This window comes from Trichosurus vulpecula, chromosome 7, assembly GCF_011100635.1.
Source record: "Trichosurus vulpecula isolate mTriVul1 chromosome 7, mTriVul1.pri, whole genome shotgun sequence".
NCBI lineage: Eukaryota > Metazoa > Chordata > Mammalia > Diprotodontia > Phalangeridae > Trichosurus > Trichosurus vulpecula.
Genome location: NC_050579.1, coordinates 213,035,822 through 213,061,897, shown reverse-complemented (window position 1 = coordinate 213,061,897; position 26,076 = coordinate 213,035,822). Strand labels below are relative to the sequence as shown.

The window sequence follows — 26,076 nt, the reverse complement described above, 5'->3', positions numbered from 1 at the left end:
CAGATTGACAGTGGTATCCAGGTTAAAAATCTATGCCAAAACAAACAAACAAATAATCAAACAAACAAACAATGTGACCTCCATAACAACAATCTGCTAGCAGCTACTGTGGCTGTGTAAGACCAATAACAACCCACACACAGAAGGCTACTAACACAGGTTCTTTGATCTGCTTTTCTAAGGAAAGAAACTTTAAGGAGTTAACAATCTCAGCTTAATTAAACATACTTGTATCACTAACTTATTTCAGGGGGAACAGATCAATCTCCTGAAATTCAGAGCAAATACAAACAGAAATTACAAATATCAACAGACATTGTCTGATCAAATCACAATACACAGTTACCAGAGAAAGATTAATATATTTGTCTGTGTTATCAAAGCAGGGGGGCAGTTATAACAGTTTGCCCAGAGTCTCAACACGCCTTCCATGAATGCCTCCCCCCATCAAAATGAAACATCAAGCTGCCCTTAATTATATCCTGTTCTGAGCCCTGACAGCTCTGACCTCACCCATGCTGGGTGTGTGAAAGTTCCTTGTTCCCACCACATCATATACAAGTCAATGACTCCCGATTGTCTCAGTGCTGAGAAATACTCCAAAAACTCCAAAACAAAGACAGCAAAAGGTGTTAAACAAAGGTGAGACTTGATAGTCTTAGCATCCCAAAAGGGAAGAACAGGGAAAAGTCTGATTGCCATAACAACCTCACAGAAAGATAGAGACATTTAGAGTTAAGACCTGCATACAAATCTTTCCTCTGTCATGCACTAACATGTTACCACCAGCAAATCATTTAACCTCTCATTTGCCTCAGAAAATTCTGTATGATTATATGTGAAATTATTCATGAATAGACTGTTGCTGATGTTTTTGTCCGTTCTCGAAGAGGACCATGACATCAGTGAAATGATCATATAACTTGCTGTTGAAAATGATTTGAGTGGCAGAGGTTCTTTGCAAGGTCACCAACCCCACTTTCTCCTGCTGGCAGCAGAGAACAGCCCACTGTGGGCCATGCCAGAAGCCACCAGGCCAAGACCCAGAACTGTGGAGTTGGCTACAACAGCTGCAGTGGCAGCAGCAGAGTCCACAGTTGGTTCTGGAGCTCCACAGCCATAGATGGAGGGGGACGGGGAGAATCAAGAGGCTGATCACAACAGGAGTGCAGGGATCCCTTGGCTGGCACTGAGGCAGGGTTCTCTTGCTTTGCCCTTCTTTGTTCTGGGTCATAGTCCTGGTTGGCCGTCCATGGTGGAAGAGGAGTGCTGGTGTGGCAGAGCTTGTGGTGGCTGTGGATAGGGAGTCCTCCTAGCAGTTCCAATGCAGAAAAGAGTGCTTGAAGTCACTCACAGACCAGATCACAGACCAGGAAAGGATTATCATAACACCTCAGAATAGAAGTAGCTCTGAAAACAGAAATGCAAAACACCTGAGGCTTGGGACAGAGCACTGTCCACTAAGAAAGCAGTCATACCCTGACGGAGAGCTGAAAAGTCAAGTAACTGCCTGGGAAAATGAGCAGGCAGCATAAAAGGACTCAAACTATAGAATCTTTCTTTGGTGACAAAGATGATCAAAAAATACAGCCAGAAGAAGTCAATAAAGTCAAAGAGCCTACATCAAAAGCCTCCAAGAAAAAATAGGAATTGGTCTCAGGCTATGGAAAAGGTCAAAAAGGGGTTGGAAAATCAAGTAAGAGAAGTAGAGGAAAAATTGGGAAGAAAAATGAGGGGGATGCAACAAAATCATGAAAAAATAAGTCAAAAATCTGCTAAAGAAGACCCAAAAAATACTGACACCTTAAAAAATAGACAAATTCAAATGGTAAAAGAGCTCCAAAAAGCCAATGAGCAGAAGAATGCCTTAAAAGGCTAAATTAGCCAAATGGAAAAGGAGGTCCAAAAGACTACTGAAGAAATTTGTGTCTTAAAATTATAATGGAGCAATTGAGAGCTATTGACTTTATAAGAAATCAAGAAACTATAAAACACAAACAAATGAATGAAAAAATAGAAGACAACGTGAAATATCACATTGGACAAGCTACTGACCTGGAGGATAGAATCAGGAGAGATAATTTAAAAACTATCGGACTACTTTAAAGCCATGATCAAAAAAAGAACATAGACTTCATCTTTTAAGAAATTATCAGGGAAAATTGCCCTGATATTCTAGAACCAGAGGATAAAATAGAAATTGTAAGGGTCTACTGCCTCTTGAAAAAGAAAAAGATCCCAAAAAGAAAACTCCTAGGAATATTCTCGCCAAATTCCAGAATTCACAGGTCAAGGAGAAAATATTGCAAGCAGCCAGAAAGCAACAATTCAATATTGTGGAAACACAACCAAGTTAACACAAGATCTAGCAACTTCTACTTTAAGGGTTTGAATGGCTTGGAATATGATATTCTGAAGGTCAAAGTAGCCAGGATTAAAATAATGATCTACCCAGCAAAACTGAGTATAGTACTCCAGGGCAAAATATGGATTTTCAATAAAATAGAGGACTTTCAAGCATTCTCAATGAAAAGACCAGATTTGAATAGAAAATCTGACTTTCAAATACAAGAATCAAAGACACTTGTAAAGGTAAACAGCAAAGAGAAATCATAAGGGACTTACTAAAGTTGAACTGTTTTTTTTTTATATATTCTTACATGGAAAGATGATATTTATAACTCCTGTAACACTTTTCTCAGTATTAGTGTAGTTGAAGGGAATATATCTATATCTATATCTATATCTATATCTATATCTATATCTATATCTATATCTATATCTATATATATATATACATATATATATATATATAGACAGAAGACATAGGATGAATTGAATATGAAGGGATGATACCTAAAAAAATAAAATTAACGGGTAATAGAGGAATTTATTGGGTGAAAGAGAAAGGAAGAGATAGAATGGGTCAAATCATCTCACATGAAAGTGGCAAGAAAAAAACTGTTGTAATGGAAGGGAAGGGGGGGTAGGTGAAAGGGAATGAGTTAACCTTATTCTCAGAGGATTTGGCTTAAGGATGGAATAACATACACACTCAATTGGGTATCTTACCCTACAGGTAAATAGGAAGGAAAGCGATAAGACTGGAGGGGTATGATAGAAGGGAAGTCGGATTAGGGGAGGAGGTAGCCATAAGCAAACATTTTTGAGAAGGGATAGGGACAAAGAAAATTGAATAAAGGAAAACAATATAGGATGGATGGCAATATAGTCTTTCACCACATGAGTATTCTGGAAGTTTTTTGCATAACGATATATGTATAACCTATATTAAATTGCTTGCCTTCTCAAGTAGGGTTGGTGGGGAGGGGAGAAGGGAGAGAATTGGGAAGTTAAATTTCCAAAACCAAATGTAAAAATTTTTTTTTTTACATGCAACTGGGAAATAAGATATACAGGCAATGATGTACAGAAATCTTTCTTTCTCTACAAGGAAGTAAGGGGAAAGGAGATGGGGTGGGGGAGTGGGGTGATAGAAAGGAGAGTAGACTGGGGAAAGGGACAATCAGAATACGTGCCATCTTAGGGTGGAGGAAGGGTAGAGGTCGGGAAAATATTTTTAACTGAAAATCTTGTGGAAATGAATGTTGAAAACTAAAAATAAATTTTAAAAAATAAGTTAATCAAGGGATGGCCCCATTAGTCAAAAACTCAAAAAAAAAGTCAAACTGGGAGGGGAAGACCCTCAATGTTCCTGGCCAAAAGAGAAACAGTGACTATTTAGTATTTACATTCTCACTGCCCTAGGAGGCCCGGGACCTATTTTCTTCCTGCTGAATATCAGGTCATTGGATCCAGATGGCACAGGTGGAGAAAGTATAAAGCTGGTGACCTTGCACACCCTTCCCTCACTCAAATCAAAGTCAACTGCAAGCCATGTCATCATTTCCCTTATGTCATGGTCCTCTTCAAGAACAAAGGACAAACACGGCCTGTGAAGAGCTTCTCCTGTCCTCTCCTCTCCTCTCCTCTCCTCTCCTCTCCTCTCCTCTCCTCTCGTCACAGTGCTTTGCCCAAAGGAAAGTACATTCTGATGGCCAAAGGCTGCCTCCTTAACTTTGTGTTTACTGGCAAGATTGCTTTCTCAAAAACCAAGCCTTAAATCCAACTCACTCTAGGGCTCATGAGTAGATAGTTTTCCCAGAATATGTCCTCCCAATATAGATGAAATCAGAGATGCAAAAGTGGAAAAATAATGATAAAAGATATAAAAGCATTAGAGAGCATACAGTAAGCCTTCATATTTATAATGTCCACAATTCCAATATGTTACCAGGAGTGTCAGGAAGTCACTTTGCATAAATCAGGAGGTCACTTGGCATAGTGAGCATGACTGACATGATATGAGGGGTAGAGTATCTCCCTTGACTATGGATACAGCATTTTTCTACAGAGCTCTGAATTGTATAGCTGAAAATCTACAAGATGAGAAGAGAATGGCAGAACTAGAGAGCCTATTGTCAAGGCAGGTCAAAAGAAAAATAATAAAGAAGGAAAAGCATCTCTTTATTGTCTCCAACTTCTTTATTGAAGTGATGTTCCTTATTTTAACGATCCAGGATATATGTCTATATTTCCACTCTTTTTCTTTCTAATGAATCTTTCTCTTAAGATCTGAAACCCATTCAGAGTTTCAGAATGAATCCTGTAAAGGGTATAGCAATTAGTGCTGAACAAATTCTTGGTGAAGAATGGTTAAATGTGAAATAGTGATCATTTGATTGGCTTTTGGATGGGAGATGGGGTAAGCAACATCTAATCAGTTCCCTAGATATTAAATTTCATAGATAAATGCTTACTTTAACTTATATAATTAGAAATAATAAATAATTAAGAAAAACAATTTCTTGGCTGCAGATTCCTGGATTTTAAAATGATAGGATTAATCTATCTGATATACAAGGTCACTTCTTACTTTAATATTATTATTCTTTTTTTTTCCTTTACCCACATTTTATTAAGTTCCTGAGGGGTCTTGTTTTCTATACATATATTAAACATTCCATGTGAAGTGGCATGTAAACTTCCTTAGTGAACTACTACAGGTTCAATATATCTTTGGAAAGAAATGTTTTAAAAAGTAAACTTGGAAGAAAAAATGAAATATTAATTTCTTTCGGACCTTTAAAGACATTTTTAAATGATGGGAAAATACTTTAAGCTCCTAAAATTATTTCAATTTGATAAATACTATTCTCCAAGATGATATATGTTCTAATCAATTATCATTAGGAAAGAAAAACTATATTATATAACTCTTTAAAAGTTGAATAGAATTTTTTTTATTTTAATAACATTTTGTTGTGTTACTATATAAGTAATTGAATATTCCCTTAGTTATTTAAAAACATTTTAAGCTATTGACATATTGAACCTTAAATGGCCTTTTCTCTATCTATATTTCTATGACATATCTTGGAGTTATATCAAATGAGGATAGGGAAGACCAACATTACAGAATGCTTTATTGAAGTCAGGAGACCCTTCTATTTAAATCCTTCTCTGACATTTAACAGTAGCTTTACCCTGGTTAAGACACAATCCCCCCTATATCTCACATTGTTCATCTGAACAATGCATATATACATACCTCCTACAAGGGTCATTGGGAAGACCAAATGAGATAATTAACAGAAAGCCTACTATTAAGCTCCACTTAGGCAGCCTTTAACCAAAGCATTTAGAGATCATTTAAGAAGTTACTCTGACCAGCAACTCTAACATCAAAGCAAACCTTGAAACTATATATAAATGTCAGCTATTATTTTATAGAGTACTAGTGATCAATTTATTTTTACAGTCATGGATTGTAGCAAGAATAGATTGATTTTCCTGCATTTTATGTTGTAAAGAAGTGCAAGATATTTCCTAAGAACTTCAGTCTTGTGTTATAAAATTCCTCCCACATGGGACATTCTGGATTAAGAACGGTTTATTTGTTTTTTTAGAAAAAGAAAACCTATGCAGAATTCCTTAAGATATAATCTGTGTCTCGTCTTTACCTATAGAGAATACTTGTGGATTAATGAAAGCACAAAAAAGTTTAGAGCTATAAGTGAACCTAAAGATAGAACTTTCAGTCAAATTCAATTTTACAGATTAGGAAATAATAGGTTGCAGAGAAGGGATGGCAAAATAAATGCACACAATTCACATTTCATGTGTGGCTATCATCCTAAGAATACTATCGAAAAGAATATAGAATATCACTCCAAGTGAGTTCTTCAAAATTTCATAGGTTAAGCTTTATGTAGTAATAATTTTTACAGTGTTTAGCACCTTCCTTTACTTGACAAAGTAAATAATTTTGAATTTATTGTTGGGTCTTGGGATCAATGGTGTGATTTTATCATATTTCTCACTACATATGCAAAAGATGGATAGAGTTAATGTTATGAACAATAAGCCTAGAATTATAAGAAAGACATTCACCTGATCCAGGTAAATGACAAGCAAAAAATGAATTTGAAAGGGGGATGGACAAAATGTCTAAAAAAAATTCTCTTAATTAAAATTATCCTTTTCCGGAAATGAAAATGGAAAATATTTATTTTGTACAGTAATATGAATCATCAGTACAGTCTCTGCTTTTTCCCTCAAAAAATGAAAAAGTATATTTAATTGTTTTTTCCTACTTGATGTGATGCTTTAGATTTTGAAAATGTGGATGTTACCAGCTGAAGTCTTTTGGAAATTAATTCTTGGGGTCAAGGATTGAGTCATCATGGGTGTAACAAAATAGAATCACTAAAATTCTAGAGGTGAAGGGTAAGAAATTGATAATGGAAAACCAAAAAGGTGAAAGAAAGGCTAGAGTTAAATGGGAGTGGAGGTGAAAGAAAAATATATAAGACAGCAGAGAAGGAGCAGCAAACAAAGGCAAATTGAGGATCAACAAAACCAGTATGGAGTACATAAGGGAGGGCTCATCCAGAAGGTTGGTCAAAAGATGATAACAGTTTATGGCCTCAGTGACTCATGAAAACTTTCTACAGAGGAATACTAATGATGATAATACTGAGGAGGAGGAGGATTAAAAATGATGATTATAATGATAGTAATTATATAGCGCTCTAAAATTTACAAAATGATTTGCATTTGTAACCTTGGTTTTTCTCAGCATATCCCACTCTAACATGAAACCTGCTGTAACCATACAATTATGGGCAGTCTCCATTGATTGGATATCTGCATCTTTAAAACTAGTAAGACTGAGGTATTTATTCTCTTAGCCAATTTCTTTCAGCTGTGTTCTTTTCAGTGATTACTAGGGGATACCATGAAATGAATCTATGTGTAGTTAGTGACTTACCTTTTCCTGCTTATCTCTGGCTCAGAGGAATTGGTTTAAGCATGTTTCTTTATGTCCTGTATTGTTTATCCTCATTATTATGGATCTACTGTGGATCCAGGATTGCAGGTGCAGTAGCAGAAGCAGCCAAAATGACACGGCAGACTTGAGAAGCCAGTTGCCTGGGACCTGAGCTCCAGGGTGTAAAGGTTCCATTTGGAAATGGCATAGTACTCTTTGAGAACCAAGCTAAATTCTAAACCTAATCCTCTTTTCCTCCTCTGAAACTTAGATGATATAGGATAAAGGTCAGGGAAGGGATGCTCTATGTCTACCGCATGTTGGGGTAGGGAAGAAGTCTGTGATTACACCTTTAGAAGCAAAAATACTTTTGTAAAAGGTCTCATATCACTCATATATTATCTTATTCAAACGTTACAACCACCTTGATGTAGGTGTTATCATCCCCAATTTGGATATAAGAAAATTAAGACAGGTCAAGTGACTTGCTGAGGCTGGCATATCTTTTATGTTTTTGAGTCAGAACTAGAAGACTGATCATCTTGACTTCAAATGTAGCACATTATTCACTGTGACACTTAGCTGCCTTGAAAATAACTTGTTGGGGGCAGCTAGGTGGTGCAGTGAGTAGGGCACTGGCTCTGGAGTCAAGAGGACCTGAGTTTAAATCTGGTCTCAGACACTTGACATACTAGCTGGGTGAACTTGGGCAAGTCACTTAACCCCAATTGCCCTGCCTTCCATCCTCAACCAAAAAAAAATAGTAACATGCTGATAGCTGAGTAGAAAGGGTTACCACAGTGATAAAATTATATCTGTGGAGTTTTGAAGTATTAGGAAATTCCCCGCAACAGGGAAAGTGAGAATATTGGCTACAGTCCATACTATTCATTGTTCTCTACTTTGTTACTACTTTCCCAGAATAATGCATCTACATAAATTTGAAGCACAGATATTTAAAAGGATATAGTGGTTAATAAATGAGTCTAAATCTAGCTTCTGGGATGATTGGGGAAAGAGGTCACTTCTTCCCTCTACATGTCTTTAAGTAGTCATTGCTCCACTCTTTTGGGTTGGAAAGGGATACTTAGACAGACTTCTTGATGTGACTACCAATACCATTTGACAATCAAATTGCAAAAAAAAAGGGGGGGGTTGTATTCCTTATTTTTGTTTTATCACTACACATTTCTTTTTCATTTGAAATGTTTTTCTAACAGAATGTAATTACTAATTACTCTCGGACTACAATGACCTCTTGATACCCTAATTTAGAGGCTTTACTGAGTCCTCATTTTGCATCGCATCTTTAAGGTCTTTGATGGTGCTGGCAACACATTCTTCTAAACTCTTCTCCACTGATATCTGTGACACTTCCTTCTCTTTCTTATTTCTTCTCTTTACTTGACAGCTTAATTTAAAGACTTTTTGCTGCATGATCATCCTTATAAGTAATTCTCAAAATATCTTCCCAGGGACCTCTACTTTCTCTATATGTTCTGTTATGGTGAGAACACCGGTTTCTGTGGATTTAAATACTATATTAATGCATGTACAATATCTTTCTTGAACTCCAGCTGTATTGGGGAGCAAATTTAAATTGTGTCTTGAAAGTCATTAAATATTGCACACCATTTGACCCAGAGGCAACCCTAAACTCCAAAGAAATCAAAGAAGGAGTCAAAGTACTCACATGCACAAAAATATTCATAACAGTTTGTTTTGTAGGGACAAAGAACTAGAAATTAATATGGTGTTCAACGATTGGGGAAAGAACAGAATGTGAACTATGTATGCAATGGAATAGTACTGTGCTATAAGAAATGATGAAAAGGTTAGTTTCAGAAAAAAACTGGGAAGTCTTGAATGAATTTATGCAGAGTGAATGGAGTAGAACTAGGAGCACAATTTACACTTAATAACTCTGAAAGATTTAAGCATTTTGATCAATGCAACAATCAACTACAATTTCAGAGGATAAAAGGAGGACGATTGAACCCACCTTCTGATAGAGAGATGGAGAATAAGGCATATATATATGTTGGTTTTGCTTATGTAGGAATCTGTTCATTTGACTACACATATTAGTTACATTTTGTTTTTTGCTTTTTTTTTCTTGTTTGGTGGAATAGGTCAATGGAAGAGAAATATTTGCTAATAAAAAAGTTAAAAGTTTAAACATTTATTTTTTTCTTTACATATTTTGTAACTTAATTCAAATATCATAGTTAAATTATTGCACTAGCTTGAGGGGCAGAGGCAAAATGGCAGCCTGAAAACAGGGACTCACTTAAGCTCTCCCCCAAATCCCTCCAAACACCTGTAAAAATGACTTTAAACAAATTCTAGAGAAATAGAACCCAAGAAATAATGGAGGAAAAAAAGTCTCCATCCCAAGATTGCCTGGATGGTTGCTGGGAAGGGTCTTTGCAATGTGCTGAGAGCTGTGCTGAGGGCAGCCCAGTGTGGGCCATGTAAGGACAGATGAGGCCAGCAGTAGACCACCGGGCAGAGCAGGCCTCAGGGCCATGAATCACTGGGCTGTGGCAGTTGCAAGATTTTCAAGCCACACACAACAAAGACAACTGAGCAGGTCAGTGGAAAAATGCTGGATATGGGTGAGAGAAGTGCGCAGTCTAGACCCCATCCCAGGGGAGGTGGGGGGCAGCTGCAGGAAGCTCCAGGGGCTACTTCCAGAGCTCTAGCTACAGTTACTTCCAGAGACCCTGGCCCACATGGTGGGAGGAATCAAGCGGTGGATCAGAGCAGGAGTGCAAAGACAGGTTTCTCTTGCTTTGCCCTGGTTGGATCTGGGTCACAGTCCTGGATGGCAGTTCTTGGTGTAGGAGGAGCAAATCTTGTGCTGACTGTGGAGAGGGAGTCCTTCTGGTAGTGACATGGTGGAAAGGAATGCTTGCACTCAGAGAGCAGAGAACAGGCCAGGAGAGGAGTATCATACTACCTCAGAATAGAAGTAGCCCTGAATACAGCAGCACAAAACACCTAAAGCTTGGGACAGAGCACTCTGGCAGCAGTCATACCATGACAAAGAGATCAAAAGTCAAGTAATTGGCTGGGAAAATATGTAGACAGTGTAAAAGGACTCAGGCTATAGAATCTTTCTTTGATGACAAAGAGGTTCAAAACATACAGTGAGAAGTCAACAAAGTCAAAGATCCTACATCAAAAGCCTCCGAGGAAAATATGAATTGGTCTCTGGCCATGCAAGAGCTCAAAATGGATTTGAAAAGTCAAGTAAGAGAAGTAGAAGAAAAATTGGGAAGAGAAATGAGGGGATACAAAAAAATAATGAAAAACAAGTCAATAGCTTGCTAAAAGAGACTCAAAAAATACTGAAGAAAATAACATTTTAAAAAAATAGACTAACTCAAATGGCAAAAGAGGTCCAAAAAGCCAATGAGGAAAAGTATGCTTTGAAAGGTACAGTTAGCCAAATGGAAAAGGTGGTCCAAAAGAACACTAAAGAAAACACTACCTTAAAAATTAGAATGGAGCAAGTGAAAGGTAGTGAATTTATGAGAAATCAAGAAATTGTAAAACAGAACCAAAAGAATGAAAAAATGAAAGACAATGTGAAATATCTCATCGGAAAAACCACCGACCTGGAGAATAGATCCAGGAGAGACAATTTAAAAATTACTGGACTACCTGAAAGCCATGATCAAAAATAGAGCCTAGAAATCATCTTTCAGGAAATTATCAAGGAAAACTGCCCTGATATTCTAGAACCTGAGGGTAAAATAGAAATGGAAAGAATACACTGATTGCCTCGTGTAAAAGATCTTAAAAAGAAAACTCCTAGGCATATTATAGCCAAATTCTAGAGTTCCCAGGCCAAGGAGAAAATATTATAAGGAGCTAGAAAGAAAGAATTCAAACATTGTGGAAACATACTCAGCATAACACACGATCAAGCAGCTTTTACATTAAGGATCAAAGGGCTTGGAATATGATATTTTGGAGGTCAAAGAAGCTAGGATTAAAACCAAGAATCACCTACCCAGCAAAACTGTGTATAATATGCCAGGACAAAATACAGACTTTCAATAAAATAGAGAACTTTTAAGCATTCTCGATGAAAAGACCAGAGCTGAATAGAAAATTTGACTTTCAAATACAAGAATCAAGAGAAGCATGAAAAGGTAAACAGGAAAGAGAAATCATAAGAGATTTAGTAAAATTGAACCATTCTGTTTACATTCCTACACGGAAAGATGATATTTGTAACTCATTAGACCTTTCTTGGTATTAGGGTAGTTGAAAGGAATATATATAAATATATATATATATATATATATATAATATTATATATAATATATTATATATTATATATATATATATCACAGGGTGAGGTGAATATGAAAGGATGATATCTAAAAAAAACAAGGGGTGAGAAAGGAATATATTAGGAGAAGGAAAAAGGGAGAGATAGAATGGCATAAATTATCTCACATAAAGGTGTCAAGAAAAAGCAGTTATAATGGAAGGTAAGAGGGGGAGGTAAAAGGGAATAAGTGTATCTTGTTCTCATCAGATTTGACTTAATGAGAGAATAACATACACTCTCAATTTGGCATTTTACCCTACAGGAAAGTGGAGGGAAGGGGATAAGAGGGGGGAAATGATAGAAGGGAGGGAAGATTGGGGGTGGATATAGTCAAAAGCAAACACTTTTTGTAAAGGACAGGGTCAATTGAGAAATTTGAATATAGGGGGACAGGATAGGATGGAGGGAAATGTAGTTAGTCTTTCACAACATGACTATTCTAGAAGTGTTTTTCATGATGATGCATGTGTGGCCCATGTTGAATTGCTTGCCTTCTCAATGAGGGTAGGTGAGGAGGGAAGAAGGAAGAGAATTTGGAACTCAAAAATTTAAAAAAAATGTTAAAAAAGAGTTGTTTTTACATACAAATGAGAAATGAGATATGCAAGCAATGGGGTATAGAAATTTTACTTGCCCTACAAGAAAGTAAGAGGAAAAGGGATGGGGGAGGAAGTGAGGTGACAGAAGTGAGGGCAGGCTGGGGAAAGGGGCAATCAGAATATATGTCATCTTGGGGTAGGGTGAGGGTAGAAATGGGAAGAAAATTTGCAACTCAAAATCTTGTGGAAATCAATGTTGAAAACTAAAAATATTATATAATGAAAATAAATTAAAAATATTGCACTAGTATCTTAATATGCCTTCCTTGTTCCTTTCCCTCCACTCTTCAATTTATACTCTACAATCTGTATTCTAATTTGATGTTTCTAAAACCCAAATCTCACCACACCTTACCCAAATAAAACAGCCCCTCCTTCTTGTTTCTAGGAAAAAATGGAATTCTCAGTATGACATCTAACATCCTCATTGAAGTGATTTCATTTTTTTTCTTTTTCCCTTCATATTACTCCTATTAACCAATGTTCTGTCCAGAAAGTACCTTTCTTCTTTCTCTATTTGGTGACTTGCTACTGTCATGCTAGATATTCACAGTAGAGTCCAAGTTAAAGAAGGATTTCCTATATGGGTGAATTCTTCCATATTCTTTTGTTCATAGATGACAGTGTGATGATTTAGTCAAGCTCCAGGGAATTTCAGATTATCTTAAGGGAAATAGATAATAACTAAGTGGTAGAAAAGATGGAGCACTGGATCTGGAGTGAGGAAGACCTGAGTTCAAATCCTCCCTCAGGAAACTACCTCCTGTATAACCCTGAGCAAGGCATTTTATCTCTGTTTCCCTAGTTTCCTCATCTGAAAAATGGGGAATAGAATAGCACCAACTTCCTCAAATGGGTATATTTATGAAACAGGATAGCTATAAAGTGGTTTTACAAACATTAATGTACTATATAAATGCTAGCTTTATCATCATGATCAACAAGTATCTTTATAGGAAAACAAGTATTGAAAATTATCTATTAGAATATGAGTAGCCCATAGGTATAGCATAATACATGCATACACACATACATATATGTAGATTTTTATGCATTTTCTGTATATGTGTGTATTTTCACACATGCACACACACACACATACACACACACTTTTAATGACCTCTGTGTTTCTCCCTAACAAAAAATACCGCATTTTCAATGTCGATATTCACTCAGGAATGTTCATGGGAATCATGTAATAATACAGGCTTTGAGGAATAGAAAACCAAACCCAAACAAACCAACAAAACTATGGATGACCTTCCACAAAATCTAAATGGCTTGCTCCATATTAGCAGTCACATTTTTAATACCTGAAATGACAGAAATGTAGAAATAATTTGATTTCTATCCAGAGTAGAATTTTTGCCCTCTGAATAGTGAGAATGAGGGATAACATGGACAACACATGTTTTACCTTGAAACTCTAATAGTATCAAGGGTGAAGATGAAGGTAATTGATTTTTTGGTGACCATCTTGTACAAGGTTTTATACCGAGGGTTTTCATGGACTGATTAGTACAGAAAAGCAAGGTGGGGGAAATAAAGGTCTGTTTAGATTTACTTAGAATTTCTAAGCAAAGTCCTTTTAAATACACAGGCAAATCTCATCATAATCTGAGTATGAGCTCTACCAAATTGTACCCTTTTGTTAGTATATTCCTTCTTTGCAACACAGTTGTCCTTATCCTTTGATGCTGATACCGACTTTGCTCAATAATGATGTTGGTCTGACTTTGAATTTAATTCCAACTTAATTTGCTTTAAAATTTTTCATTAATAACCATAACTGGCCTGTAGAGCTCATTTAAAACATTTTATAGACCATAGGGCATAACACCTTATTATTCTTTATCATGAAACTGATGTGCTCAGGTGCATTCAGTGGTCCATTATTGCTTACATGAAAAATAAATTCATGGCATTTAAAGTCTTCCCTAATCTAGCCGCAATTTTGTTTTCTAACAACAGTGGTAAAGTAGATAGAAAACTGTCTGGAGCAAGGAAAACTTGAGATCAAGTCCCACCTTAGACACTTGTTATCTGTGAGATATTGGATATGTTACTAACTTCTTTGAAGGTTGATTCACTCAAATGTAAAATGCATGGCTAGATTTGATTAATTCTAAGCCAATTTTTAGCTATAAAGCTATTAGTATACACTTTTATATAAATTCATTCAGTAACTAATTCTATTACTACCTTGTGACATCACTTGCATTGTTATCCCTTAGTACCAGTATTTCATTTATTCTAAAAAAATATTATTGAGTATCCTACTACAAGTAGGGTACTACTAGGATAGGTGTTATCATAAATACAAAAGTGCCCAGGACCAGCTTTCTTACCTTCAAAGAAATTTTAATCTAACTTAGAAGAAGGATGGTAAGATATTTAGAAATTACTGCAATAGCTGTTACTTTGTAAGATAAGTATTTCGTGGCATGGATTACAAAACATTCTAATGAAATTAAGATGAATGATAATGGTATGACAATACTTATGGCTGCACTATTTTTGAGCCCTTTGTGGACAAAGTCTTCGAGCTAGACATTAAAAAATTAGTGAGATACCAATACGATGATATGTATGAAAAAAACATTTTGGGAGAAAATAGCATCATAAGCAAATCTGTGAATGCAGAAAAAACACTAGATCTCATCAATGGGAAATTAGCAGTGTAGTTTGACTAGATCTTTGAATTAACCTATAGGAGAAGGGTGATGGATAAATGTAGAAAAAAGCTGTGGATAAATTACATAGCCTTTTGAATGCCAGGCTATGTATTTTCATCAGAATTTATTAGATATATAGACACTACTTTTGAATGTATTAGACAAAAAGGAGCTATGATTTTGCTAATGAGAATGTTCTCTACTTAGTCATTCCTTACTTGCTGGAAAAATTATGGGAATCTGTATGAGAAACTTATGAGATAAGTGTTTTGTCTGGTTCACACAGCTATTATGTATCATGTACAGGATTTGAACTCAAATTTTCTCACTTCAAATTCTGCCATATTTCTAGTTGATTCTAAGCACCACAATCAAGTTACTTCACCTTAAATTTTATTACTCACGTGATGAACCTTAAAATAGTGGGCATAAATAAGAGGCAAAAATGGTATGTCACAGAGTGATGTGGCTTTGGAAAAAGAAGACTGGGTACATGTCCTCTGACATATACTGCCTCTATGATGCTGGGCAGCTCATTGAAACTCTGAGTACCACTTGCAAACTTCAAAGTCAAAGATCAGGTGCCAATCTGCATTATTGGAGGAATTCCTTATTGAGAATTCCCTACAGGTATAAAATTGTAGTTCTGATAGGGAAAAAGAGAAAGGAAGAATGGAAGGAAGGTTAGTGAGAGACACAGACATAGAGACAGAGACATAGAGACAGAAACAGAGGGACAGAGAGAGACTGACAGAGACTAGTATGATGGTAGTTTTTGGTACGTAACAAAAAAAAGGGTTTGATTATCTTAAAATTATTACTAAATGATCCATATTTCCTTTCACTTCTTCTTTTCCTTCTTGACTACTTTTTTCTCTCTGTTCATTTAAGAACTCCGCATGTTTGTTGCTCACTTCTTTGAATTTGTCTAAGTATACATCAGGATAGTTACTTTGGTAGTACGGAAAACATTCATTATAAATTGTTTTTACAAGATTGGATGGAGACATTGCTATTCAGGTGTAAGCATAAGCAAAATAATTATGAAAACTGACATTGCTAACCTAGCTTGAGGGTTTCTTTTGCTGTTATTGTTTGTGCTTTTAAAAATGTAACTTTCTTATCATTTGCATTAGACATGAAATTAGATCTAATTTTTATAGATAGCCAATTCTCCCAAGTTGTATTTTCAGATGAAAAATTATGTTAAGTGAGCAACATAGATGAATAGAAGTCCCCAAAGAAATTCTTTTGGATATTCATAATTAAATGTCTTGTTAAAATTATGTTTAGTGATTTTTCTCTGTTGAAATATTTTCTTCTAATTTATCTCAATTAGATGTCTTTCTGTAAGGTCAATTTCAATGAAACTGTGTGTCAGTTTGGATCATAGACATGTCTTCTAATTTTTTTTTTCAAAATAAGCTGGTTTACTGTAGAATATTTGAGCACAAAGTTCTGAACTAGATTGGTCTTCTTATCTTTAAAGTCAAGGAATAAACTCTCCCTGGGTATTCAAAGATGTCATAGCCATTCTTACATGGCAGAAATGCAAAAGAGTATATTTTGGTTAGGGCTTGGTATGTCTTGACCCAGTGTTGTATGGAAACTCCTCAGTGACAGCCATGATCACTCAAAATCAACTTACACATTCATGCAGAGGAAAAACTTAAGTTGAGCCATATAAAGACAAAAGTAGTAGAAATATATTATTTTTCCTTTGCCCAGTCTGTGATTTCAACAATGCTTATACTCTCTCCAAACAAAGAAACAAACCCCAAAACAACAAACAAAACAAAAACAAATCATAATTCACCCATTCCGTATCTGGCTTCATGACTTTTAACAATATCCTCCTGCAAATTCCCCACAGAGGGCCCATTCAATGTTCCTGGACTTTCCTTAATTCTCTTTACTTTGGTAGATAGCAATACAGTATGGAAATGCATCATTCACTACAAAGCTTAGCTTCCTTTTTCATCACCTCTTTCTCTGATGAAGTAATTTATGGAGTATGATACCATAGAAAGAATTCTGCTTTCACTGTCAAAAGATCTCTGTTCAAACCTTACCTATCTTCCATTACCCATGCTACTTTGAACTAGTCACTAAATATCTCTGTGAAAGTCTTTTTTTTTTCATTTGTAAAGTTAGAAGATATGATTAAGTGGTCTCTAAGGTCCCTTCTTTCCCTAAAATTATGATCATATGATGCTTCACTTGCAAAATTCCTGTTGCAGTATATACATATGGATAATATATTCTCCATTGCCCTTTGGTGGATATTTAGCTATATTGTTTTAGAGATTCTGGTACTCTGTAAGTGGCTAAAATTTCAGGTGGCCAAAAAGGTAACAGAATCACAGGATAGGAATAAGTTACTTGCAACATAATACCGGCAGTAATTTTTCACCCTATAAGTAGCATATGTGATTTCATTCATATTCAGATAATACTGCTTATGTATCAAGCCATTATTTTGCTCTTTTTATACACAAAAATCCTGGTATTAGAAAGTTATCAAGATTTGCAAAGGATAAAAGTTACTAATTGTGTTAAAAGATGGACAGCCAAATACTCTCTCCACTGTTGCCCACAGAACAGTAAAAGAACTACTGAAGGCCTTCACCATGTTGATAGAGCTTCTATGGAAGATTTATAGGAGGAAAAAGAGAGTAATTTCACAGGATGGAAATGGTGGTAAAGACTTTATTATGACTCATTGGTAGTTCATGGATGAACTTACCTAGGAATGTAGAGCTACTGTAATTGTGTATTTTGACCAGGATTACTTTTGTTAATATAATATGCATATTAATATTAACTCTGATGGTTAAAATAATTTTTTTAGGAAAAAAAGGTCATACTTCAACTTGGAAAAGTAAAGTTCTCTACTTTAAAGCATAACATTTGTGATTTACTGTTTAATCCACATCAATCACATTGTCCAAAATATGTCTTTTCTATGTTTGCAAAATGGGAAAAATTGTAATATTATCGTATCTTTGCCTGGATCCAATTATTAGTTAGATGAATTGGTCATTTGCACAAAGTAGGAGCCCACATGGATATATATACACACACACACACACACACACATACATATATATACATATATATATATGCACATACACATATATAGATCTATAGATATCTATAGATCTATATTGAGAAAGACAGAGACAGAGAGACAGAGACAGAGAAAGACAGAGAGAGAGAAAGACAGAGAGACAGAGACAGAGAGACAGAATTAGGGGATATTGCTATAGGACCATTTGAGAGGGAAGGTAATTGGGAAGGGGATGTAGGGGGTAAGGATAGAGCTGCATTTTTTTTTTTAAGATCAGTAAAGCATTTTAAAAAACATAGCAGAAAATGTGAGTTCAAATCCAAATATAAACAGGGCAATTTTGTTACTACACTCTTCGATTAAATCAAATATCTAAAAAATCACACTGGACCTAAAAGTTGACAGCTTCATGTAAATTTCAGGCCTGGTCACGCCCCGGACGCGAGAAGCTGCGTCTGGACGAGGCCGGGGTCACTGACGAGGTACTAGATGCGGCCATTCAGGCCGTTATCCTGGAGGACGTCGCCAAGCATGGCGAGCCGGCCCGCGTCTTCTGCAACAAGGACTCTTTCACCCTCAAATCTTCTGTCTGTCTCCCGCCTCTTCCCCCAATTGTCTGCTCATCGTGCGGGACAGGCGGACGTCTGTGCGGTCCATGATCAGCCTCAAGGTGATCATCGCCGGCTTCGAACTCAATAGCTACCGCGGCTGCCTCACCAAGTGGAACAAAGCGATCGAGGTCATGTAATCCCAGTGCATGGAAGTGAGCTGGGCCAAGTGCTTGCCTGTCTACTATGAGCAGCTGGTGCTGCACCCCCAGCGCTACATGCAGACCATTGTGAATTTCCTAGGGATCAACTGGAGTGAGGCGGTGCTTCACCACGAACTCATCAGCAACCCGGGGAGGGGGGGGGGGTGGCGGGGTGCGCGGTGCGGGGCGTCTCTCTGTCCAAGGTAGAGAGGTCGACTGAGCAGATCATCAAGTCTGTGAACCTGGAAGCTCGGTCCAAGTGGACCGGCCACGTTCCAGATGTGCGGCCCGGATTGCCCCAACGATGGCCAGGCTCGGCTATGATCCCTATGCAAACCCACCGAATAATGGCAATCCCGACCCCTTTGTCATCAATAACACAAATCGGGTCATGAAAGGTGATTTTAAAACACCAGCAAATTTGAAAGGACATTTACAGGTGAATCCGAACACTACCTCTTCTCACTCACGAAGTGAATGATTCCAGTGCTCTGCAAATGGCTTTTTATTTACCAGCAGAGAAGAAAGTTTGAAGCTGACTAGGAATCGGATCTCCAAGCACATTGCTTGCTGTTATCACCAATTCAGAACCACTTTATAGGGAATGTCTTTGCAATACCTTGCAAAATCCTCTGATATTTGAAATTTCCTGGGGGGAAAAACACAAATAAACTCAACTCTGTCCCTCACTGGGAGACTCTGTAGAGGAGAGAACCTGGGGGATAAAACTCAGGTTTCTCAACATAGACCTTTTCTATTCATTTCATCAACTTGAGAATTTTTGTTAGAGTTGTATCCAGAATGGTCTCTACGTTCTCTTCAGATTCAAAATTCAAAGGGGCTGGTTTGGAGTCCTCAGTCATCAGAAGAGGCCCTGCAGCATTGGACACCACCATCATTTCCTGGCTGAGAAATTACAAAACCTTATTTAAGAATGTAATATATGGGGCAGTGTGGATACACTTGATCACTTTATTTCCCATAAATAAAATATTGTTTTAATACCAAAAAAAAATAAATTTTTATTTGTGTTCAAAAGTGCTCATATTTGTTGATGATTGTGAAATCTATAACAGAAAAATAAATCTCATTGGAGAGTCGGGTGCTTTATATAATATTTTTAAATAAACATTCCCAGGAAATAACAATTACCATTAAGTAGATGTATATTACATCTATATTGCATATAGATGTAATATCACCAACTATGTGTAAAATGAAAGTAATACCAACAATAAAATGGAAATATACAGACATACACATACATGCATATATATATATATATATACTACACAGACACACACACACACTCATCATGCATATATATATATATATATATATATATATATATATATATCCAAACAGCAGAAAAGGTAATGTGGTTATTTGTATGACAGAAATATTAATAACAATTTTTTCATATTTTATCACTTCATCAACTATAACTACTATAAAACAATATAGGTTTTCTTTTGTCATATAGTTTGTTCCAAATATTTATATTTGACTACAAAGATGCAAAAAAGTAATGTATTTATGTGACTTTAGAGTTACTAACATATTATTGCTTATAAAGTATCTTAATCTTCAGGTTGTAGAAACTATGAAGCATGCATACTCTCTGTATTAGTCACCTCTGTTCCAAGGTTGTGAAGCTCATCATCCCTGATGTAGGAACTGTCAGTGACTCCAGGGATTATCAGATTATCAATGACCCACCTATACCATGAACTTCCAAATATTTATTGCTAAAAGCATGTAGTTTTTTCTTAGTTTTCAGTAAATTTTACATGTACCTTATTCTGGCCTGGGGTAGGAGGTAAGGAAACATAAAGGAAACTGGTGGATAATTTCTCATGGCAAAGGACTTCTGCAGATTTGCTTACCGAACATGGTATCAGAGACAGGAGGTTACAGTGGCTTATTTTCTCATAAGAAGTATAATTTTCCAAATTAATAACCCTTGCTCAATTACTACTGCTCTGGGGTTCAGGCTGATGGTTTTCATAACCTTTCAGAAAACAAAAAAAAAATCTGGAAACAAAATACTGATCTCATAAAAAAGTGCTAAGTGGGTTGGATAGATTTGAGGGTAAATTAACAAACATAATAAAAATGATAATCAATAAATATGACTGCTCCTTAGAACTATCAATTATGTTCTCTAGCGTGGATAAGCCTTGTTCTTCTTCACCAATATGTTATATTACACATTGTCATACTATAAAAAGGAAAAAACTTTGACCTTTTACCTTGATTTAGGAGGCAAAACTCTGGACAGAGAATTTAAAGAGTTTATTAGAAGTACATCGAGGTAGCAATATGTTAGCAAGTTATTCAAGATGTAAGCAGCTTTTATTGAGAACTTTTACAATTAAATAAGTACAATTTGAATAGGTTGAGGTCAGCCAGAGGGATGGGCCATTGTTTTTCAGTTGCCAGTACTTTGTGACTACATGATGTTTACCAGTTATAAACAGGTAGGTATGACATGGTACATGATAAATGGCAAGTAATACAAAAGCTGCAGACTGGATGGTACCTCCCCAGGAGAGCCTCCCTCCATAGAGTCTTCCCCAAAACTGACTGACAACCATAGCTGGCAATAATAGGTTAATGAGTCAGCATAATTTTCAATAATACAAACCCTTAAAGTTCTCTTGCTCGATTATATTTTATGCTTATATCATATTTTATCTAATAATTTACTAGAATGATTGAATTTGCATAGATATAATCTTCATTTTATATCAACCATATGGCATATGTATGTATATTCAAAATTGTTGACTGGTGAAAACCAGCTTTACTGATGACCACACCTCTTTTGTTTCAGCATCAGTATGATTGTACAATTAGATTAAATTCTCTACTTTCCCTATTCTCATTCCTATTTCCCTGCTTGTCATTCATGATTGCTTATAAGTTATTTAGAAAACATACTGTCTTTATTAGTCCAATAGATAGTCACATCAAAATCAGACACAAACAGATCCTTGTAGTTGCACATTAACTTAGAAATCTATAAATAAACCTTATGCATTTTATTGTATTTTTGTTTTGTTAGACACTCCCAATTACATTTTAACTTGGTTTGGACAGGTAGTAAGTTTGACACCTCTGCTATAAATAAAAATGCAGTTTCTCATTGGTATCCAAATACTTCTTGGCCTCAAAGCATATATGTTTAATACTTTAACTAGACCATGGATATCATGTCTCCTATTACCTCCCCAAATACCCACAGTAAGAATAGATGATGTACACTAAAGGTAACCCTGCTAACTGTTCACAATTTCCCTTTCTGTGTAAAAATACAATTGGTTAAAGCCATCTCTGCTTCCTACTCTTCTTTGTTGGAGTTCTCCTATACTACAAAGATCTGTATTCTTAAGTTGTAATGTGATTATTTATTCTTCTAGGGCATATCATAATGTAGTCATACCTCATTCTCTACATTTCTTATTTTAAATTTCAAATAAAAATTTCCATACAGGATCTGCAAAGTGTACTGAAGACTATTCTTTTAGTTTTTCAATATGTGGTAGATATCACTGAAACAATACTCATCTCACTTACCTATTATTCTTTGCTTGTATTTCATCAACATTCCAAATCCTTTTCCCGTGATCTGTGTTCTTGATGTTGCCTTTTCTTCCACATCTAAGATGTAAACCATCATTTAGAAGTTTGTCACAGCCTGATTATGCTCTTTGTTGTAGTGCTTGTTGTTAACTTGTTTCAGTTATGTCTGACTCCTTATGACTCCATTTTGGGATTTTCTTGTCAAAGATATTGGAATGGTTTACCATTTTCTTCTCTAGTTCTTTTTATTAAAGAGGAAATAAAGGCAAACAAGATTAAGTGATTTGCCCAGGGTCACACAGCTAATAAGATTCTAAGACCAGATCTGAACTGAGGAAGGTAAGTCTTCCTGGCTTCAAGCCCATTATCTATTCACTGAACCCCCTAGCTTAGTTGCCTGCTACTTTTGCACACTCTGTGTAACTGGGCCCATTAGACCTGCAATTTGGATTCTGCTAAGCAGAAAACACATTTTACACTAACAAGAATATTATAGAGAAAAAAATACTTTAAAAGATTTTTGAACTCTAATGAATGCAGTGACAAACCATGAATCTACAGGACTGATGATGAAACACTATCAATCTCTTGCAAGAGGTTGGACTGAAAGAATACGACATGCTATTTTTTACATAATTAATGAGGAAATACATTTTTCTGTACTACATGTATTTGGTGTGTGGAATTTATTTTTCATCTTTCTATCAAATGATTTAATGGTGGAGCAAAGGGAAAAAGAGATGTAAGTACTTCTGAAAAGGAATAAATATATGCTTAAAAACAAGGAATATCGGGGGTGGAGCCAAGATGGCAGCAGGTAAGCAGGGACTAGAGTGAGCTCCGTACCAGTTCCCTCCAAAAACCTATAAAAAATGGCTCTGAAACAATTCTAGAACGGCAGAACCCACAGAACAGCAGAGGGAAGCAGGGCTCCAGCCCAGGACAGCCTGGATGGTCTCTGGGTGAGGTCTATTCCACACGGAGCTGGGAACTGGGAACGGAGTGGAGCAGAGCCCAGCCTGAGCGGCGTGGAACAACCAAACTTGGAGTCGGGCGGATGGGGCCCCTAGTGCCCTGAATATGTGAGCTGCGGCAGTTACCAGACCCCTCGACCCACAAACACCAAAGACTGCAGAGAAGGTTAGTGGGAAAAGCTGTGGGAATGGAAGGGGTTCGCCCTTCGGCTTTCAGCCCGGGGGGCAGTGGAGGTGGGGCAGCTACAGTTGCTGCTGCTTCTGGCCCCAGGCCCACCTGGTGGGAGAAATTAAGTGGCTGATCAGAGCAGGAGTGCACGGCCTGCTGAAGATCTAAGCCCTGCCTGGGCTGGGGGTTCTTGGGGAAGGAGTAGTGCGGGTGAGACAGAGCTGGCACCTCCCCCCCCAAACGTGGAACATAGAACTCGTTAGTCTACAAGCAGTCATACGCCACTGAAAAACTCAAGGGTCAAATCAGTGGGTTGGGAATATGGCCAGGCAGCGAAAGCACACCCAGATTCAGTCTCAGACTTTGGATTCTTTCTTTGGTGACAAAGAAGACCAAAACATACAGCCTAAAGAAGACAACAAAGTCATAGAGCCTACAACAAAAGCCTCCAAGAAAAACATGAACTGGCCCCAGGCCATAGAAGAACTCAAAAAGGATTTGGAAAAGCAAGTTAGAGAAGTAGAGGAAAAATTGGGAAGAGAAATGAGAAGGATGCGAGAAAACCATGAAAAACAAGTCGATGACTTGCTAAAGGAGACCCAAAAAAATACTGAAAAATACACTGAAGAAAACAACACCTTAAAAAACAGACTAACTCAAATGGCAAAAGAGCTCCAAAAAGCCAATGAGGAGAAGAATGCCTTGAAAGGCAGAATTAGCCAAATGGAAAAGGAGGTCCAAAAGACTACTGAAGAAAATATTACTTTAAAAATTAGATTGGAGCAAGTGGAAGCTAGTGACTTTATGAGAAATCAAGATATTATAAAACAGAACCAAAGGAATGAAAAAATGGAAGACAATGAGAAATATTTCCTTGGAAAAACCACTGAGCTGGAAAATAGATCCAGGAGAGATAATTTAAAAATTATTGGACTACCTGAAAGCCATGATCAAAAAAAGAGCCTAGATACCATCTTTCAAGAAATTATCAAGGAGAACTGCCCTGATATTCTAGAGCCACAGGGCAAAATAGAAATTGAAAGAATCCATCGATGGCCTCCTCAAATAGATCCCAAAAATAAATCTCCTAGGAATATTGTCACCAAATTCCAGAGCTCCCAGATCAAGGAGACAATACTGCAAGCAGCCAGAAAGAAATAATTTGAGTATTGTGGAAACCCAATCAGAATAACCCAAGATCTGGCAGCTTCTACATTAAGAGATAGAAGGGCTTGGAATGCGATATTCCGGAGGTCAATTGAGCTAGGATTAAAACCAAGAATCACCTACCCAGTAAAATGAGTATCTTGTGCCAAGGCAAAATATGGACTTTTAATAAAATAGAGGACTTTCAAGCTTTCTCAGTGAAAAGACCAGAACTGAATAGAAAATTTGACTTTCAAACACAAGAATCAAGAGAAGCATGAAAAGGTAATCAAGAAACAGAATTTGCAAGGGACTTACTAAAGTTGAACTGTTTTGTTTACATTCCTACATGGAAAGATGATGTGTATATGCATATATATATGTTTATGTATATATATAAGTGAATGTGTATGTATGTATATATCTATGTGTATATGTATGTATATGCATGTAAATATATATATATATATGTGTGTGTGTGTGTGTGTGTGTGTGTGTGTGTGTGTGTTTTATATATTATATATATATATATATATATATGTAAAAGAGAGAGAGCAGACACAGGGTGAGTTGAAGATGAAGGGAAGATATCTAAAGAAATAAAATGAAATTAAGGGATGAGAGAGCAACATACTGAGAGAGGGAGATAGGGAGAGATAGAATGGGGTGGATTATCTCACATAAAGGTGGCAATAGGAAGCAGTTCTGTGGGAGGAGGGGAGAGGGCAGGTGAGGGGGGAATGAGTGAACCTTGCTCTCATCAGATTTGGCCTGAGGAGGGAATACCATACATACTCAGTTGGGTATCTTACCCCACATGAAAGAAGAGGGAGGAAGATAAAAAAAAATAAAAGGTTGGGGGATGATGGAGGGGAGGGCAGATGGGGGTGGAGGTAATCAAAACAAACACTTTGGAAAGGGGACAGGGTCAAGGGAGAAAATTCAATAAAGAGGGATGGGTTGGGAAGGAGCAAAATGTAGTTAGCCTTTCACAACATGAGTATTGTGGAAGGGTTATACATAATGATACATGTGTGGCCTAGGTTGAATTGCTCAACTTCTTAGGGAGGGTGGGTGGGAAGGGAAAAGGGGAGAGAATTTGGAACTCAAAGTTTTAAAAATAGATGTTCAAAAACAAAAATAAAAAGTTTTTGCATGCAACTAAAAAATAAGATACACAGGCAATGGGGTGTAGAAATTTATCTTGCCCTACAAGAAAGGAAGGGAAAAGGGGATGAGAGGGGAGGGGGGTGATAGAGTCGAGGGCTGACTGGGTAACAGGGCAACCAGAATATATGGTGGGGGGTCTTGGGGTGGGGGGGAGGGTAGAAATGGGGAGAAAATTTATAATTCAAACTGTTGTGAAAATCAATGCTGAAAACCAAATATGTTAAATAAATAAATTTAAATTAAAAAAAATTAAAAA

The 26,076-nt window shown here is 36.7% G+C and overlaps 1 pseudogene; it reads left to right on the top strand.

Annotated features, from left to right (window-relative positions):
* Positions 1-1,018: 1,018 nt before the first annotated feature.
* Positions 1,019-19,257, top strand: LOC118857801 (annotated as a pseudogene).
* Positions 19,258-26,076: the final 6,819 nt, after the last annotated feature.